The sequence below is a fragment of the Sus scrofa genome, chromosome 15, assembly GCF_000003025.6.
Source record: "Sus scrofa isolate TJ Tabasco breed Duroc chromosome 15, Sscrofa11.1, whole genome shotgun sequence".
Lineage (NCBI taxonomy): Eukaryota > Metazoa > Chordata > Mammalia > Artiodactyla > Suidae > Sus > Sus scrofa.
Genome location: NC_010457.5, coordinates 64874103 through 64892248, shown reverse-complemented (window position 1 = coordinate 64892248; position 18146 = coordinate 64874103). Strand labels below are relative to the sequence as shown.

The following is an 18146-nucleotide window of genomic DNA, read 5'->3' as shown; positions in this document are numbered from 1 at the left end:
CGCCCCGGGCCGGGCGCCTGCAGGGGGCGCGGGAACGGCCCCGCCCCGCCGCCTTCCCTCTCCCTCCCGGCTCCCTGGAACCGCGCCGGGAGGAAATGATGTGTTGCTGCCTGGTTAATCACAGCTCCAGACACTCATTGGCCGAGCGCTCCGCAGCCACTTCCTTCTCCTCCTCCTCCCGCTCCTCCCGCTCCCGCTCCTGCTCTTTGCAGCCGCCGCCGCCGCCGCAGCCTCCCCCTCGGCGCTGGGGGAACTTTTCTACTCTCAGTGACCGACTCCCCCGCCGCCCCCCGGCCAGCCCCCACCCGGCCCGCCCCGCCCGCTGCAGTCCTCCCAGCCCTGTCCGCAGCGCCTCGGGAAGTTTATTCCGCCCGCCCTCCTCCCCTTCCTTCTCCTCCGCCTCCTCTTCACCCCGCCTCCCCTCCCTCCCCCGGCTCTTTTCCCGGGGTGGCTGCCGCTGCCGCTGCCGCCGCTGTCTCTGCCAGGCTGCTCCTCGGCCAGCCGCACCGGCCCCAGGGCTGGAAAGCCCCTGGCCCCCAGCACCGGCTCGCCGTACCCGCCCGCCGCAGCCGCCGCCGCCGCCGCCGCCGCCGCTCGGGGCCGGTCGCCCGCCCTCGGCCCCGCGGAGTTCCGGGCTCCCTCGCCGGCTGCACCGCCCCGCCCCGCCCCGCGCCGCGCCGACCTGCAGCGCCCGGCTGGCTCGCACTCCGCCTCCCCGGCTCAGCCCCCCGCCGCCGCGGGACCAGAGGTGAGGGCAGGTCGCCGGCCGCCCCTGCCAGAGACCGGAGGACCGTGGGAGGAGGGAGCCTAGGCAGGAGAAGGGGCAGGGAATGGGGGTGGGAGGGTGGGCGTCAGCGGTGCTTCCCCCTCGCTTTCATTCCTTTCTCCCCCAAGCCGATCCACTCTTGGTGGGGGAAGCAGCCGCGGAAAAAAACTGTCTTGCTGTGGCCCTGAACTGCCAGTGGGATATGGGAGAGGGCAGAGGCAAGGAGTGGGTGGTCGTGTGTGTGTGTGTGTGTGTGTGTGTGTGTGTGTATATGTATGTATGTATGTGTGTGCGCATATGCATGTAGTGAACTCCTTCAGGGTGTGCGCCTCTGACTTGTAAATCGATCTGGCCGCCTGGCCACGGGGCTCACCTTCCTAGCTGAGCTTCGTAGAGAGTAAAGGGATGGGCGAATCACCCCCCACCTTCAAAATATCCGTCTCTTCCAAGAGGAATTTTCTGCTGGAGAGACAGCCAATAAACTCTGCTCAATGCCCTCCCTCCCTCCGTTCTTCCTAGCTGCAGTTTCAAAAAGCTTCAAAGCCAGGAATGTGGGATTCATCTTCCGATCCCCAGAAGGCAAATGTGGTTACAGATGTTGCACGGTACTTTGCCAAGTTTAAAACCCTTCCTTCAACACTGTAACCAAAACAGTGAGGCTAGAACCTTGGGCGCGCTGATATATGTGGGCCTCGGACTGTTGGACTCACTAACCCGTCGGGTTCTTGAGTATCTCAGCTCTGCCCAGTTTGTGCCAGATCTGTCTCCCACTCAGCTCCGACCCCCCTTTTCCTCCGGAGTTTTGAACGCTCTTTGCAGGGGAGAGAAGCTATAGAGGAAGCTACTTAGGGAAAAAAAAACATTCAACCTCCTAGCAGAGGAAAAGTCTTGGTGAAAAAGTTGTGCTTAATACGGCTCTGGGAGAGAGGTAGCCAAGTAATACAGTGGATGTTAATTTTATTGGGCTTTCTTTGCTTTCTTTTTTGAAGTGTGTGTCTGTGATTGAGGTTAGATGATGAGAAAAGAAACTTGTTTCATAGAGATTTTTTGTATTTTCGAAAAGAAGCCCTGGCATTTAGACACAGATCAACCCAGTGGTTTTAAAAGAATCCTGTCCCAGAGATGCAGACTGCTCTGACAGCTCAAGGAAAGGCGGTGGCAAAAAATAGATACCACCTCCCTTTCCCCCCAAAAAAATTCTTCCTGGAAAGGTAGTGGTAAGAAATTTCAAGAGATGGGCTGATCCAAGTGGCGGGCCTTAAATGGAAACACTATAGTATGTCCTGGCACTTGTCTCTGGAGGTGGGTGGCTGGCGGTGGGGGGTGGGGGTGCGGCTTGGGCAGCCAGCAGACACCACCAGACTTGTGCTGACCTCATACACTGGCCTCTCCATCCACTTTTACAGTATGCTTGAGTATGAAGTATGAGTCCTCTGCATTTCACTGATGGGGACACAAGGCTCAAGAGGCTATCTTAGGCCTGGACAGGACTTGAATCACCTGGCTTCCAAGACCAAATCACTTTTGTGTGTGTGTGGTGTATGATTCAGTTGTTTTTGTTTTCTGCCCTGGGATTAAAAAAACAAGGCTTTTGAGGCTGAGATGTGTAGGCCTTAGATTGATGGAATTGTGTTGGGTAATCTAATTTCTACTGTCGCCCCTTGTAAAAATACTCAAAGGTGGTGAATGATGTTCTGATAAATTCTGGAGAGATGGCAAAAAATCAAGGGCCGGGATGGGTTCATTCTCTACGTTTCTAGCAGTATAAGTGTATTTTACCTGAATAGGAGAGAGTGGTTTTCAATAAAACTTGATATAGGTAGTAGTTGTACCACTTTTGTACCTTGGAAGAGAGTGAGCATTTGAATCTCAATAAGTTTCTTGTTACCTCTAAGTAACGTAAAAGAATACCAAGGATGGAGAGTAAAGATGGAGGTGTATGCCATCATCAGGAATGTAACTAATTCATTTCAGAAGTGAGGGATTTAATGGCATTAATAGTATAGTAATTTTTTTTAAAGTAGTGATTTAAATTTTGTGCAGATAGCAGTTATTGAATCAGTAAATGAAGACTATGCCTCTATCTTACCCTCGATTGCACTGAACTAGTCCTGTGGTGATCATGATAGGCTTTTAGGTAAGGTGGGTTGAGTAGTTTAGCCTTCTTAGGGAAGGAGGAGTGGGACAGAAATGGATTTGAAAAATGATCCTGCTATTCAAGGTCATGAGGTGAAGATAGAATCAATGCGTATATACTGTACTTTAGGCAAACAGGAGCTGGGTCTGGGAATTGTCCTCTGTGCTTGTTTTACCATTGGATCCCTGCCTCTTGATTTATTTTTATGTGTTAGAAAATTAGGGGGAAGTAAACTATTGATGGTAGCAAAATCCGTTGATGTGTTTTGAGTGAATTTAATGACAGATACGATGATTTGGGGAGGAGGGGGACTGGATACATGCCAGGCACCATGCTCAGCTCTTTACATGCCCTTTTTCATTATAACAAGCATATGACTTAGTATTATTTCATTCCTGTACAGTAAGAAATTGAGTCTTAACAGAATTGAGTTGCCCAAAGCTGTAGAGCTAGTCAGTGGTGGAGTGGGAATTTGAACCAGGAGTTTGTGGGACTCTGGAACCCTTGTTCTTGGCAGCTCTCACTGGTGTTTGCCAAATTTCATTCGTTCATATGTTGTCTTCATGAGTTTACCATAGCTAAGTCTATCTCACTTAGTCTATTAGTATTTTCCTTTAAAGCAACAACTCGTCTTAAAAAAAAAAAAAAAAAAAACCTTAAAGATACGTTTAAACCTTGAAAGATTGAAAGAATCCATCTTTTAAGAGGAAACAGTACATCACTGCTGTATTTGGAAAGCCAGTTCACTTGTATGATTTGGAGATATCCTAAAGATGCATTCATATTTTTATTGAAACCCAAATTCAGGATACTGAATACCTGTTGTGTGTGTCTGTGTGTGTGTGTGTCTGTGTGTACAACTGAGAGAGAGAGTATGTGTGTGTTGCAGGGACCTGGGATATGGGTAGGGTGGAGGAGGTAGGTAGATGATACATTAGTGGTTGATTTTCTGGTTTTTGGATTGAGTGATGGGTTCATGGGTGCTTACTTGATTTTTAGACATGATACATACTATTTTTTGGTAAAAAGATAAAATTAAGCACATAACCATGAACATAAATATTGATTACTTGGGGAATATTTCACTGCACTATTCTCACTATAGACTTAGCTTGGTGCCTGTGTGAAGTAGACACATAAGAACTGTTGGCTGATTGACAAGACCCCAGGTGATAATTTTAAAGCAAGCTGATTGTTGTCATACCGGAATAAGATTGAGGTATGCCACCCTTCCCCATTTTCTTCTGTTTCTATTCCATTTTCATTTCCAATATTGTGACTAGAGTAAAAGGATGGGCTGCAGCATGGTTTCCTCTTACTATGGTTATAGGAGATAGCGGCTGGGCTAAAGCTGGCACTTCTCAGCATCACCTTGTCATATACATCTAGTGCTCAGGATGGGGCAAAGAATGCTGTCATGAAGTGTTAAAATGCTTTTGTTTTTATCCAGTGTTAAGTGGGACCATTCTGACCAGGACGCCTGCGTTTAAGTTAAAGCAGTGCCTGGCTAAAATCTTCACAGCAGTAAACTGGTGAGGCTGGGAAATAAAGCCATCAGAGATTTTAATTGGAGTCCACATGGTCTCCTGGTTTCCCCCTCAGTCCCCATCCCCAAGCAAATATTGGGCCCTGTGGCTTTATTCCTGGAAATGAGTATTTGAATTGGGTTTCCTGGTACAAAATGCCTTCTTTGATCTCTTGGAGTGAAAACTTTGTGTTTCTTTCTGTGGCCAACTCCAGCTCTTAGAAGAACCAAATGGAAGATTTACCTCTTCTTTTTTAGTACTTGGTCATGGACTGCTCTTGCTTGCTATGCTGATTTAAGAATCAGAAGTTCCAAGAATCAGAATTTGTCTGTTGGGAAGGGCCTTCAAATTGAAGACCCCTTATGAAAGAGCAAGTTGATGTGGTTGGCACGTCATAGCCTTTGGTTCAGATAGAAGGTAGTTTTACTTGAACTTAGGCTGCCAAAATTAACTAATAAGAGACTCAGCAGCTTCCTTTTTGCAATTGAAACAAATATTGCCTCCGCCCCCAATATTCAAACTGGCTGTACAGTCAAATAATATTCTTGCTCTCTTAGATGTGTTTGTGGCAGTCTGAGCTTGTTTATGTCTCTAACAACTCTTCTGTGATCCATGAGAGTTTTGTTTTCCAGAGCCACTATTACTCAGTTGTTTGATTTTTGGGTTTCAGTCTCTGACCAGCATTCCACTTTGCCCATTGGAGTTGCTTCATTATTTGCTCTGGGTATTTGACCTTTATTTCTGTGACTGGGAAAGTGACTTTAAATTTTAGCCTTTCAAAATTTTGTTGAGGTTCACAGATCAGGTGAGGTTTGTTTTTTGGAGGATGGGCAAGGTCACAGGGTTCCGTTTAGCACACGTGTCCTGCTAGGTTTGCAGAAGTTCAGTTCCCTCACCATAAGTCTAAGCCTTGGCGGTAATGTCCCTTTTCCCCCTATTTTTGGGGAGGGCAAAATCCTCCAGGGCTCAGAATGGTTTCACTGCAAGCAAGAATGCTTCCTGAATTTTGCCTTTTGACATTCTCCTAGTATGTGGTCATCTTCATTATTCATTCTGGGACTTGATTGATCTCTTCAAGGTCAAGGACTGTGTCTTATGCATCTTTTGTGTGTCTTTTGCACTTAACATTATACCTGGCCCAGACCACTCAGTCAATACATTACTTTTTTTCTTTGCTGATAGAATGAATGGATGATTGCACTTGAGGGGAGCAAAGGAACCCAGTACTCTAGACAATCAAGGAGGCAGAGTCAGAGAAGGTGATACCAGACACAATGGGTTTTAAGGATGAGTTTGGGAACCAGAGACGAAGGACACTCTAGGTTGAAGAAACTGTTTTTGATATCCCTTTATTATACTTGATACTGTCTTGTATCTAGTGAATTCAGCATATATTCTTTTTAGTATATGTTTCCTTCTGTGATTGATTTTGGATTTCAGGATGACACCTCTTTTTGAGGGAAGTATATCTCAACTGATTTTCCTATCCTGTAGAGCAAGGACTTCTGCAGTACCGTGTGTGTGTGGCTGGGACTCAAACACTTGATGAATTAACTCCTTGACTTTGACTATCTCCTGTTGCAGATATTCTCAAATAGTTGGCAGTGAAAATAGTGTGGTACGCAGTGCTCATGTGAGAACTGGAAGGTGAATGACCTCTTGGGGAAAACGAATAGAATCCAAAGTCAACTCCTCTTTCAAAAGTTTTTAAAGGCTGGTTTGAGTGGGTGTCCCATGGAGACCTTTCCCACTTGAATGTTTGATGACTAGGTGCCTTGCTCATCTTTGAAAGCCTTGATGGGCCTTTGTGGCCATCCTACAGCATGTGATGCCATTGAAAAGAAGACTGTTCTAGTTTTTGTTTCTTTTTCTTTTTTGACAACAACAGAAGAATTATTGACTGAACTAAAAAATAACCTTGAGTTTGATTAGAGGTGTGCTGAGGGCATAGAAAAAGGTAGGAGTGATCTTGGACAAGGTAGATATTATAGGTGGGATGATACTTGGAGTTTGGAGAGCAGGTACTGAGAAAAATGTGCCATCAAAAGAACTTGAGAAAAAGCATTTCTGGTGTGGAGGGGCTAGATAGAGGAGATAATCTTCAACCAAACTGAGCCTTCACTACTGTGGTGACTAATGAGCAGTGTTCACTTTGGGTGAAAATCCAGTGTGCTTGTTCACTCTCCTGAAGTGATAGTTTAATGCTTGTAACAAATGCCACTAAGAGAGCCAGAGCTTTTGGACTTGTAACTTGATGCCAGGGACTTATAGGAGAAGAGAACTATATGGAGGAACAACCAGTAGGAAGAAGAAGTGTAAGTGGTTTTCCAGAGTGACTTTTACCTTCCTTTTTGGAAACAAGGAAAATGGTAAGGGAAAACTGTGCCAAATGATCTTTTTTTGTATGCTTTTTTGAACTTGAAGAACTGAACTATTGTGCACAACAGGTGGCAAGAACAAACATTCTCTTATGTTATGAGTATGGCCTAGTAAAAAAAGTGGAAAATCTTAGTCCCCAGAGATTATATAAACACAAACGTTCTATTTCAGTGTTTTAAAAACATTTTTGACTTTCAGCAGTTCATTTTACATCATAACTGAGCATACACGCACACATGCATATTTAAAAATAAAGCTGAATTACACGTTTTACAAAACAATATTGCAATGCTTTCTAATTTCTCTTCAGTTTTTGTTACAAAAAATTCTGGTCTCTATCTACTAAATTGATTTCACAACTCGCTGATGGGTTCTAACCAGCAGTTTGAAAAAACCTATTCTAGGTATTGTGGAAATCAGCCTTAATTTGTTTACTGCATATTTGCTAATCTGGGATGTTGTTTTTCTTTTTGTGTGCGTCTCAGTCATTCTACAGATGTTCCGTAACCCTCTGCTCCCTCACCATCCCCCCACCCTATTGTTCTTTTCTCCATGTAGGGGTTTCTCCAAATCAGATTAAAGTGACTTATATGTGATTTGGACCAGCTTGAAGAGTGTATCATCATCTAATCCCAGTCAGCATTGAAGATGGGGCTAATTAATTTAAACTGGTGACAAGAGCCACCTAACTCCTTGTTTATTTAGATTGTATTTGAATGGGAGGATGACATTAAGTAATACAGGGATAGCAGATCATGTTCCTCAAAAGGGTGGGAGAGGTGGGGGAAGATGACCGCATACATTTATGTTCAGAAATGCAGCACCTGGTTAGTAGGGGACAGCTTTTTGCATTCAAAGATGTAAGTAAGAGCATGATCGTGTGTCAGTGGCCATCATGTTGTCATTGTCCTTATCATTAACATTTCCCTGCCTTGCTGATACTCCTCCATTACTCCTCCTCCTCCATCTTTTCCCTTCTTTGTCCTTTATTTATTAAGCATTTATCAAGTTCATTTAAACCAAGTTGATCTTGAGGTGCATTTGAGTAAAAGATTGAAAAATTGCACATGTAAGTATAAAGGAAAAACTCCGAGTATCTTGGTCACAAGATACAGAGGGATAAGGATCAGCCAACACCTTTAAGGAAGTGGCTGTTTGGCTGGCCTTGGAAAGCAGTACCAAGTGATGTTATCATTTGGAGATGTATCTATATGTATGTAGGTTGTGGAATAGGCAACATTCCAAAGCCAGAGAATGGGGCAAGTGAATATGAGGAGGTTGGCTTTTGTTTCAGAGCCAAGTTGTAAAAAATAAAATCTAGTTGTACATATTTTTCATCACTAGATTCAGACTCATTTCCTTGAGGTGCAGCTTTTCAAGGAGGCATCAAGACCCAAGGCATTTCAATGGAACAGCAGGCTCATGTCTCGGTTTGCACTAATTCCAGGGCCAAAGTGTCCTGAGTAGAATGGCCAGTGCTATTTAAATGGTTATATTGTATACCTTGCCCTACTTTTCTTTTTCTTTGCCAGGCATATATGATAACTCCCTCAAGTTAAAAAGGTTAAAGCTCTCTGTTATGTGACTGGAATACCTTAAGGTGAGCATTTTAGAAGAAAGCTTAGAAAGTGAGATTTAGAGCCAAATTCTGGTTTACTTTGAATGCCAGGCTAGAGATTTTAGATTTGATTTTTAAATAGCAACAATATGACAATACCTGTGAAGGAGGCCCTGATGAGGCCTCTTCCTTACATTCTCTCAATTAAGGCTCATACCACTCCATGAGGAACTACTTCTTTGAACCCCCATTCTACACAGGAGAAACTGAGACTTGGGGTGATAGAAGATGTCTAAGGTCACACGTCTGAGCCTTAATCCAGGTTGTCCATCCCCAAGTCACCATGCTGGATAGCAGAGGAGGAAAACTGATGGCCTCCAGGCTGAATACACTTCAGAGTTGTGTCTTGTTAGATACTACATTTAAAACATTTTAAAAAATGGTTGCCAATATTTGGATATGGGAAATTTTCCCACAGATAGTGCAAATTTTCACCTACTCTTGCAAAATTGAAAGCTCTGGCAGCACTAAGCTTGCAGGAACCTGTGATTGTGTCTGTCTGAGGGGACGTGTGTGCTGACCACAGCCATGGCTCACCCTGTTTTTCCTTGGACATTGAGGCCCAGCATCAGTTGCTCTTTCCTTCTTTAGACTCGAAGCCTGCCTCACTTCCATATGCTAACTGCCTTGTCCCCATAGCCATGTGAGTTCGAGACCCCTGTTAGATAGCTTTCTGTTGCCATTGATGATTAGTCTAGTGTGAGGGTAGATGGCTAGCACCTCAGAGGAGATGAGAGTAGGTAGAGTTAGGGTTTTGGCCTTGGGCTGTAGAAGCTATACAGGAATAAATCATTTTTTTGTGAAGAGAGGGAGGAATGAGTGGGAGGCAAAGATATCCAACTTTTGGAACCTGGATGACTGGGAGAATAGTGTTGATCTTAAAAGAAAGCTGAGAGGTCTTGTTGTGGCTCAGTGGATTAAGAACCTGACATAGTGTCTGTGAGGATGCAGGTGTGATCTTTGGCCTCCCTCAGTGGGTTAAAGATCCAGCGTTGCCACCAGCTGTGGTATTCCATTGTAGACTCGGCTTGGATCTGGGCAGCGTTGCAGTGGCCGTGGTATAGGCCGGCAGCTGCAGCTCCTATTCCACCCCTAGCCTGGGGACTTCCATGTGCTGCAGGTGCAACCCTTAAAAAAAAAAAAAAAAAAAGCTGAAGCTTGTAAAAGGAGCTGGTTGGAGATAGGACATGGTGTTGGGGTTGAGGTTCTGATGGAACAGGGACAAAACTGCTTACTTGACTCTAGTGAGGAGTTGGAAATATGGTGCTGGAACCCTGGAGGTAAGGGCTTGGAGCTGTGGGAGAGGATGGAAATGGGCAGAAGTGGGCTAAGGTCTGAATGATAAAATGAACCAGCTACAAACAGTTCAAAGTCTCTTATTGACTTTTTTGGGTCGAGTACCCTGTCTTGCAAATAAACCAAATGTTTATCCTAACAAAGGAGTACAATAACAATCTTCAACTTTTGACCATGGGAACTGATGAACATCTGCTCATAGAATCAAGTGAGTGACATTTGTAACTTATGTTTATGCCTATTTTGCTAACACCTGTTTAGGTGAAAATGCTTCAAACAATGACTTTCTTTTTTTGTATCACAGGTAATAGGAAAAATTGCTGTCGTCCTGAGTGGGGGGGTGGGCATGTCAGAAGAGAATGGTTCAGTTTGGAATTTATTCATGCCTTTATCCAGTTTAGAATGCAATATCCTTTTCAAACTCAGACAGGATTTTTTTTTTTCCCCTTATCTTGGCTTGTTTATTTGGGATTCCTTCCAACTCATTGTTCCTTAATCAGCTAGATCCACCCCAGCTACTCTACTTCTCCCCTGGTTCCTTTTTGATCCCTAAAGGTCTTATTGTTTTAGGACCTTCCAAGCACAGGTGGAGTGAATCTTTTTCAGAAGTGGGTACTGAATATGGAAATCTTCCAGGAGGGCATTTCTTTTGTTCTTATAAAGACTTTTGGGCATTTCATTATCCTTTTTGGACCCTCTTAGTCTTTAAAAATCTTTTTTCAAATTGGTGTTTTTATTTCTAATACATACATAGCCTCATTTCATCACATTGTATATGTTAATATGGGTTCCTATAAATATTTTCTTAAAAATCATTTATTTTTATTCATTATAATTTTTTATGTTTTAGAAGCGAAATTTATGTCATGTTGCATGTGCTCAAGGTAAGGCTTGAAGTATAGGAAGGGTATAGTGAAAGGTAACCTTTGTCCTCCAGCCTTCTACTTTCCTGGAGAAAAACCATGATTAAAACTAATTGTTGGGAGTTCCTGTCATGGCGCAGTGGTTAACGAATCCGACTAGGAACCATGAGGTTGCGGGTTCGATCCCTGCCCTTGCTCAGTGGGTTAAGGATCCAGCGTTGCTGTGAGCTGTGGTGTAGGTTGCAGAGGCGGCTCGGATCCCGAGTTGCTGTAGCTCTGGTGTAGGCTGGTGGCTACATCTCCGATTAGACCCCTAGCCTGGGAACCTCCATATGCTGCGGGAGCAGCCCTAGAAAAGGCAAAAAGACAAACACCAACAAAAAAAAACTAATTGTCTTTCCTTTCAGTGTTAATCTTTACATTTACAAACACATATTAATGTGTTTTTCCTGCATTTATTGTATCATATTGTACACATTTCAGTTTTATACCTGACTTTTTTCATTTAATTTATCTTGGAAATATTTTGCTATCAGTACCACAGTTTCCTCATTCTTTTGGAAAGTATTCATCCTGCCGATGTATGGTAATGTGTTTAGCTAGTCTTTTACTTGTTATTTTAGGTAACATTATGTGTTACAATGTTGCAGTGACTATCTTTACATTTACTACTGTATCTACATATTGGATTTATAAATAGATATATCTGTAGATCCATCTGTCTTTCTATCTTCTGTATAACTGGGGGTAAGTATCTAGGGTTGGAATTGCTGAATTAAAGGGTATTTGTATTTAAAATTATAGTATAGTATGTACCAGGAATTGGACTTTGAGTTGTGTCAGTGAAGCAAAATAGGCATGGTGGAAATGAGGCAGCAACCCATAAGACTCAAGCACTAATCTGTTCTCCGGTGTAAACCAATGTTGTAGCCCAAGAAAGTCACTTTATTAACCCTTTTCTTTGTGGTACTATTCTTTGGTACTATTCTTTCCTCATCTATCAAGAAGGGCATAGACTCAGCTATTTCTAAAGTTTGATAATTTGTTGATTCTTTCAGTCTCCCTCCTTGTTGGTTCTTACAGTAAATGGAACTTGATCCCCCCACCCAACACACCCCGCACCTCCCCTGTAAGTTTGAGTCTTTGAAGAACCCTGGGCTTTGGGAACCTTGCTAACCACAGCTTAACTCTGATTATTTTAAAGCATTGTGTCTGGTTTGTGCTTTATGTTAAAAGCAGAGCTTATGTAGTTGTCTCTCTCTCTCTTTTTTTTTAAATACAGTGAGTGGTAAGTAGGCATTTAGTGACCAAGAAACTCATATAGTCAGCTTTTTATTATTGATCAAGAAGAGAGGCAATGGATTTTTATACCTAGGGAAAAAGTGTTTTATTTTTGTAATAGCTTTTTAAAAAAGACAACAGGTAAATGATAGACAGTCTTTTAAGAAACAGCAAAATTTTATTTATGACTTTGGAGCAGACCAGAGCAGACTGCTTTAGCTCTTTCAAAGTATTTTGTAATAGAAGAAAGTAAAAGAGAGGATTATTTAAAACTTTGAGGTATTTGGCTGGTATAGTTTAATAAGATGATTGGATTTCCTGGTGGTTACCAAATAAGGTGTATTTAAAAATTCAAACCCAAGTAAATAAAATGTAATATAAAATTCATGTTTATTCCCTATACTGCATTTTTTCTTTAGAATTGGCTATTGTAAAATTAAGCAACATGAGTGTTTTCTTGTGGTGCATTGGATTAAGGATCTGATGCTGTCACTATAAGCGGCTGCAGTTGCTGATGTGGCTTGGGTTAGATGCCTGGCCTGGTTACTTCCATGTGGCATGAGTGTCTCCCCTTCTCCTCCCATAACCAGCATGCTTGGATTTTTCATTTGAAAGACTTGGAAATTTTGGGCTGCTATTATAAATGTAATTTCCTGGAAGAGATTTTGAGCTCTTGGTTACTCATCAAAAAAAAAAAAAAAAAAAATTTGCTAAGTATAGATTTTTATTAGGAAAAAAATTTCTTTAAGTATACAAATTTATTCAACTGTCCATAGAGTAGCAAAAAAAAAAAAAAGAAAAAAGGAAATGTTCTACAGTAACATATACATGTTTAGGTATATATGTTATATATATAATATATATATACATACACAATTATGTATAAAAAAGGACATTATGTAATTATCCAAATACTATTTATGTTTTTGGCCACACCCACAGCTTGTGGAAGTTCCTGAGCCAGGGATCAAACCTGAGTCACAGCAGTGACAATGCCAGAGACTTAACCTGTAGCTAGGCCACCAGGGAACTCCCATCAAAATATTATTTTAGGAGTTCCCATCGTGGCTCAGCAGAAATGACTAGCATCTATGAGGACTCAGGTTTGATCCTTGGCCTCACTCAGTGGGTTAAGGATCCCGCGTTGCTGTGAGCTGTGGTGTAGGTCGCAGACATGGCTCAGATCTGTGGTTGGGGCGTAGGCCAGCAGCTACAGGTCTGATTAGACCCCTGGCCTGGGAACCTCCATATGCTGTGGGTGTGGCCCTAAAAGGACAAAAGATATATATGATAAATAATATAATAATATTATCATATATAATATTATTTTATATATATATATAATTTTAGATGAATTTTCAGGGACAGATCCTGATTTAAAGATTACTTTCTCGAAGAGGCTGTTCTTGGCTACTCCATCTAGGGAGAGCCTTCTTTTCTCTCTCTTGTATGTACTGTCTTAATATATGTAAATCTGTGGGATAAAAACCAAGAACAGGGCTGTGTCTCTCTGGTGCTCCCTGTGTATGTGCATCCTATCCTGAGTCTGTTGCCTTATTATTCACTGTAGGTACGCAGTGACCATGGAGATGATCTAAAACAACATTAAGTAGAAAAGGCAGGATACTAAAATGGTACCGTTCCATCCACATAAATTATATAAAATTCCATAAATTTAAACAAATATAAGACAATACAATTCAGGTTTGTAGTTACATACATATGGATATAGAGAAAAAAAAGACGGATAAGAAACAAATAGGAATATTAATAGTTATCACCTTTGGGCTGTGTGGGTCGTGCATAATTTTGAAGAGAAAAATCTTTAAATACAAACAAGTGAAGTAAATATTGGAAGATTTTGTCACCTTGATAATGTATTTTACCCTTTCAGCATTAAAGGTGGTCACCTCATCTAAAATGATGTATTACAATACGGTCGCCTTTTCTCCTCTTGAATAAAATGTACTATATCTCTGTGGCGTGACAGGTTTTATATCTACTTTAGAATTAAATTATGATCTGAGAGTTACACTTTTAAGAAGCTGGTTTTAATTTCACTTCCATTGAAGTTAAAGTGTAGTGAAAGTATATTAGATCTGGTACAAGTGTCTAATTATAATTATTGACACATTTTCAAATGCTCTCTTAAGTGTGATACATTGCCCATGATTTCGACAGCTGTGACTACATTAAACCTGCTGGAGTACTCTTTTCACAAAGGTTTGTTTAAACTTAGAATTGTCAGAAGGAGTCTCCTTAAAGTGGATGACACAGATTTAGAGGTCAAATGGTGTTTCATTTCCCTCTATGCCTGGTGATTTTAATGTGTTAAATGTTAATCAGAAGATTATCTGGATTTAGTTTTCATTTCAAGAAAACTGGGAATTGTCTTGTTTTGTATAGTATAAAACATAGGCGTTGATACTCGTTTGTGATTTCACTCTTCTGCAATGAGAACATATATTTTACTTGTTTCTCTTGCTAAAGATCCTAAACCACAAAACTCCAAGCTGAAAGTTTGATTCAGCATAACCTCATTTTCTAAAAGTAAAAGTCTTCTCTAGATCAAGTTCACGTGTGTCTCTTTTGTGTGGCCACTTCTTCCTTCCATATAGATCTGTTGACTAGCTGCTGTGTGCCAGGTACTGGGCATATAAAGATAAAAAGACTGTCAGAGAGCTCAGCTCAGGAGAGGCAGAACAATAAATGGCCAAGTTACAACAGAGTGAAGTACCAGAAAGGTGCTGTAAACATAAAATAAAGTTGAGATGTGCAGTTCTGTTCAGAGGGCAGCAGGGTCATCTTCTCAGGGCAATGATGTTTGTACTTGAGCATCTTTAAGATTGGGAAGGAAGATATCAGGTGGAAAAAGGGCCTTCAAAGCACAAAGGCTTATAGGAAAGATAGCATCCTTTAGAACTGAGTGTGATCAGAGCTCCGCTACTCAAGTGTGGTCCCTGGATCAACAGTAATGGCATCATTTGGGAGTGAGCATCACTAGAAATGAAGAGTCTCAGGCCCATCTCAGTCCTACTGAATCAAAGCAGTATGGCAACACTATCTCCAGGTGATTTGAATGCTTCTAAAAATTTGAAAAACAGTAGATAGAACACAGGAAGGGGTAAAAGATGGAAAAGTAGACGACTACTAAGTATTTCAGCTTTTTTTTTTTTTTTTTGTAAAGCGTGAGCTTGAGGAGTTTCTCTTGTGGCTTAGCAGATTAAGGACCCAGTGTTGTCTCTGTGAGGATGTGGGTTTGATCCCTGGCCTCCATTAACAGGTTAAGTATCTGTCACTGCCACAAGCTGTGGTGTAGGTCGCAGATGTGGCTCGGACCCCTTGATGCTGTGGCTGTGGTGTAGGCCACAGCTGTAGCTCTGATTTGACTCCATATGCCGCAGATGTGGGTGTAGAAAAAAAAAAAAAATAAAAGCATGAGCTTGATAATGAAGTGACATCAGATTTATTTTTTTCCCCTAAATTGCCTAGAGGTACGTGTGGGGCAACATTTAACAAGAAGATTCTTGAAACTTCAATCGTACAGTGTTCCACAAAAGTCCTCAAATGCGCTTGAGAAATGTAGGGTGTATCCTTCTCTTAGACAATGTAAATGACCAGAGTACATTGGAAGTTCTGAGAAGCCAGAATTGAGGAAAACCATTAATTTAATAATCTATCCTGGGATATCCCTGGGGTCTTTCAAGTTTATTCCGCAGTGTAATCCTTGAGTTGCACAGCTGTTAACACCCCAGAGAGAGTGGATAGTATTTTGCTGAATGCATTTTGGGAAATGCTAGCACTCATTCCCAGACTTCAGACACTGCACTATCTGAGTAGGTTAGCCAACTGTCCCAGTTTGCCTGGGATGGAGAGCTAGCCCAGGATCCCAGATTTTCAGTGCTACAGTCCTGGGCAAACCAGGGTGAGTTGGGCACCCTTGCTATCTGTTTACCATACTTTTGACTAATTACTTCATTTTTTTTATGGATGGGCTCAGCCTTTTCCCTTCAAATTCTTTTTTTTTTTTTTTTTCTTTTTAGGGCCAAATCCAGGACTTATGGAAGTTCCCAGGCCAGGGGTTGAATCGGATCTGCAGCTGCTGGCCTATACCACAGCCACAGCAACACGGGATCCGAGATGTGTCTGTGACCTACACCACAGCTCATGGCAGCTGGATTCCCAACCCACTGAGCAAGTCCAGGGATCGAACCCAAGGTCTCATGGTTGCTAGTTGGGTTTATTACCACTGAGCCATGACGGGAACTCCTCCCTCCAAATTCTAATAGAGTTGTTCGCAAATTTGTCTGCACACTGGAAGCAGCTGGAGAGTTTCCACACTTGATGTCTATCCCCCTCCCACTCTGCGTTGTGATTTTATTGACCTGAGATGTACCCAGAATTTTTTTTTTTCTTTTGTCTTTTTGCCTTTTCTATGGCCACTCCTGTGGCATATGGAGGTTCCCAGGCCAGGGGTCCAGTCGGAGCTGTAGCTGCCAGCCTATGCCAGAGCCACAGAAATGGAGGATCCGAGCCCCGTCTGCGATGTACACCACAGCTCATGGCAACGCCAGATCCTTAACCCACTGAGCAAGGCCAGGGATTGAACCCAAAACCTCATGGTTCCTAGTCAGATTCGTTAACCACTGCGCTATGATGGGAACTCCCTGTACCCAGAATTTTTAAAGGTCTCTAGGTTGTTCTAATGTGCATGAAAGTTTGTTCAAAGCAACTATACCTGTGGAGATGCGGCCTTGATGTGCACCTAAAGAATTTATTTTAAGGGAGTTCCGTGGTGGTTTAGTGATGAGGACTCAGCGCTCTTGCCATGGCAGCCGGATTTAATCCCTGGTCTGGGAATTGAGATCCCACATCAAGCCTTTGCACGTGGCAACCAAAACAAACCCACAAAAATTAATTTTAATATGGGATAGGAAAAACATTAACTGTTGGAAAGAATAAAAAAAAGTTAGAACCACAGAGCATTGTGCTGTGGGAACACCAATGGAACGTGTTCCACACTTTGGGGAACACTGGTATGGAGGCAGAGGGAGCAGCAGTCTGGCCAAGAAAGGGTGACAAATGTAGCCGGAAAGGCTGATGGAGACTTCGGGACTGTTTAGGGGCTTGAGCTGGTGAGGTAGAAGGAGGAGAAGCTCAGGCTGCTGCAGGGGTAGAAGCCGATCACTGAACAGAATAGGAGGGCATGGGGAATACCAGAAGGTGATGGGCTCGATTTGATTAGTCCTGCTCCAGAGGTCTCATGATGCCCAAGGGAAGCTGTCTGGAGAAAAGCACTAATTGCTCAGGGGAAAGGGCTGGGCTGGGGACGAATGAGAGCCTCTCCAGGTCCAGGCATGAAGTTCAAAGTGGGGATCAGCCTGCCCCAGGGTCCATGGGGTGAGTGTGGGATGTAAGAACCCCAAGGACCTCTGGGAAGAGGAGGAGGGGAAGGATGCCAAGGAGAGTGGTTTCTTCCCCCACCCAGAGGAAGAGAAGGCTCTCCATGGTAGTCCTGTGACCCAAATAGCTAAGCCTTCTCCAGGGCAGTTTGTGTGGTCATTTAGGTTGGCATTAGTTATGTTTGTGTAAGTTGAGCATGAGGGAGGAATGGCGATTAGAGGGGGTTGAGAGGGAGGAGGCTTGCCAGAGCCAGCGAGTCTAGAAGTTCTAACTGCAGGAAAGCTTGGGATAGTATGGGGCCTTAGGGAATAAATCTGGGTTTGTTTGGGGAGTAGTCATCTTTGTGGTTACTCATGGAAGTTATTTCAACAAGGAATAATGATTACAAGGAATATTCAGATGTTCACAGAAAAATTGCCAGAGCTCTCTGGAGCCCCATAAAACTGCTTTACCTTCAAGCCATAGCCACACACCTTTTCTCCCCTTCTTCTCATATTATTCCCTGAACACATCAGTGTCAAGTTCTGAATTTATATGTTGATAAATGTCATTAACTTTTTTGTCTTTTTTGGCCATATAAGGAGTTCCTGGGCCAGGGATCAGACCTGAGCCGCAGTGGCGACCTGTGCGTAGCGGCAACAACACTGGATCCTTTAACCCACTGCCCTGGGAATCAGACCTGCATCCTGTTGCTGCAGAGCCACCACCGTTGCCCCAGAGTGGAAACTCCTGTCATTAACTTTTTTTTATGGTGATGATAAGGCAGCATGTGATTAAGTATTCCCCCTTTGTTCCTGAGTAACTCACACTTGTGGAGGTCTTCGCAGTTTCCCCAAACCACACCACATCTTATGTGAATCGCTAAATAATCTTTGTA

General features: G+C 42.8%; 1 protein-coding gene across 7 annotated transcripts in view; it reads left to right on the top strand.

Moving 5' to 3' along the window:
• Positions 596–18146, top strand: part of ACVR1 (activin A receptor type 1) — a 142176-nt gene continuing 124625 nt past the window's right edge. For 2 of the 7 annotated variants that reach the window (XM_013984146.2, XM_021076450.1), the window contains exon 1: positions 625–748. The gene's annotated coding sequence lies outside the window, so the exon portion shown is untranslated. Of the gene's footprint in view, positions 749–18146 lie in introns of all 7 variants that reach the window. The other 5 variants (XM_021076449.1, XM_021076448.1, XM_001927798.7 and 2 more) reach the window with 4 other exon arrangements.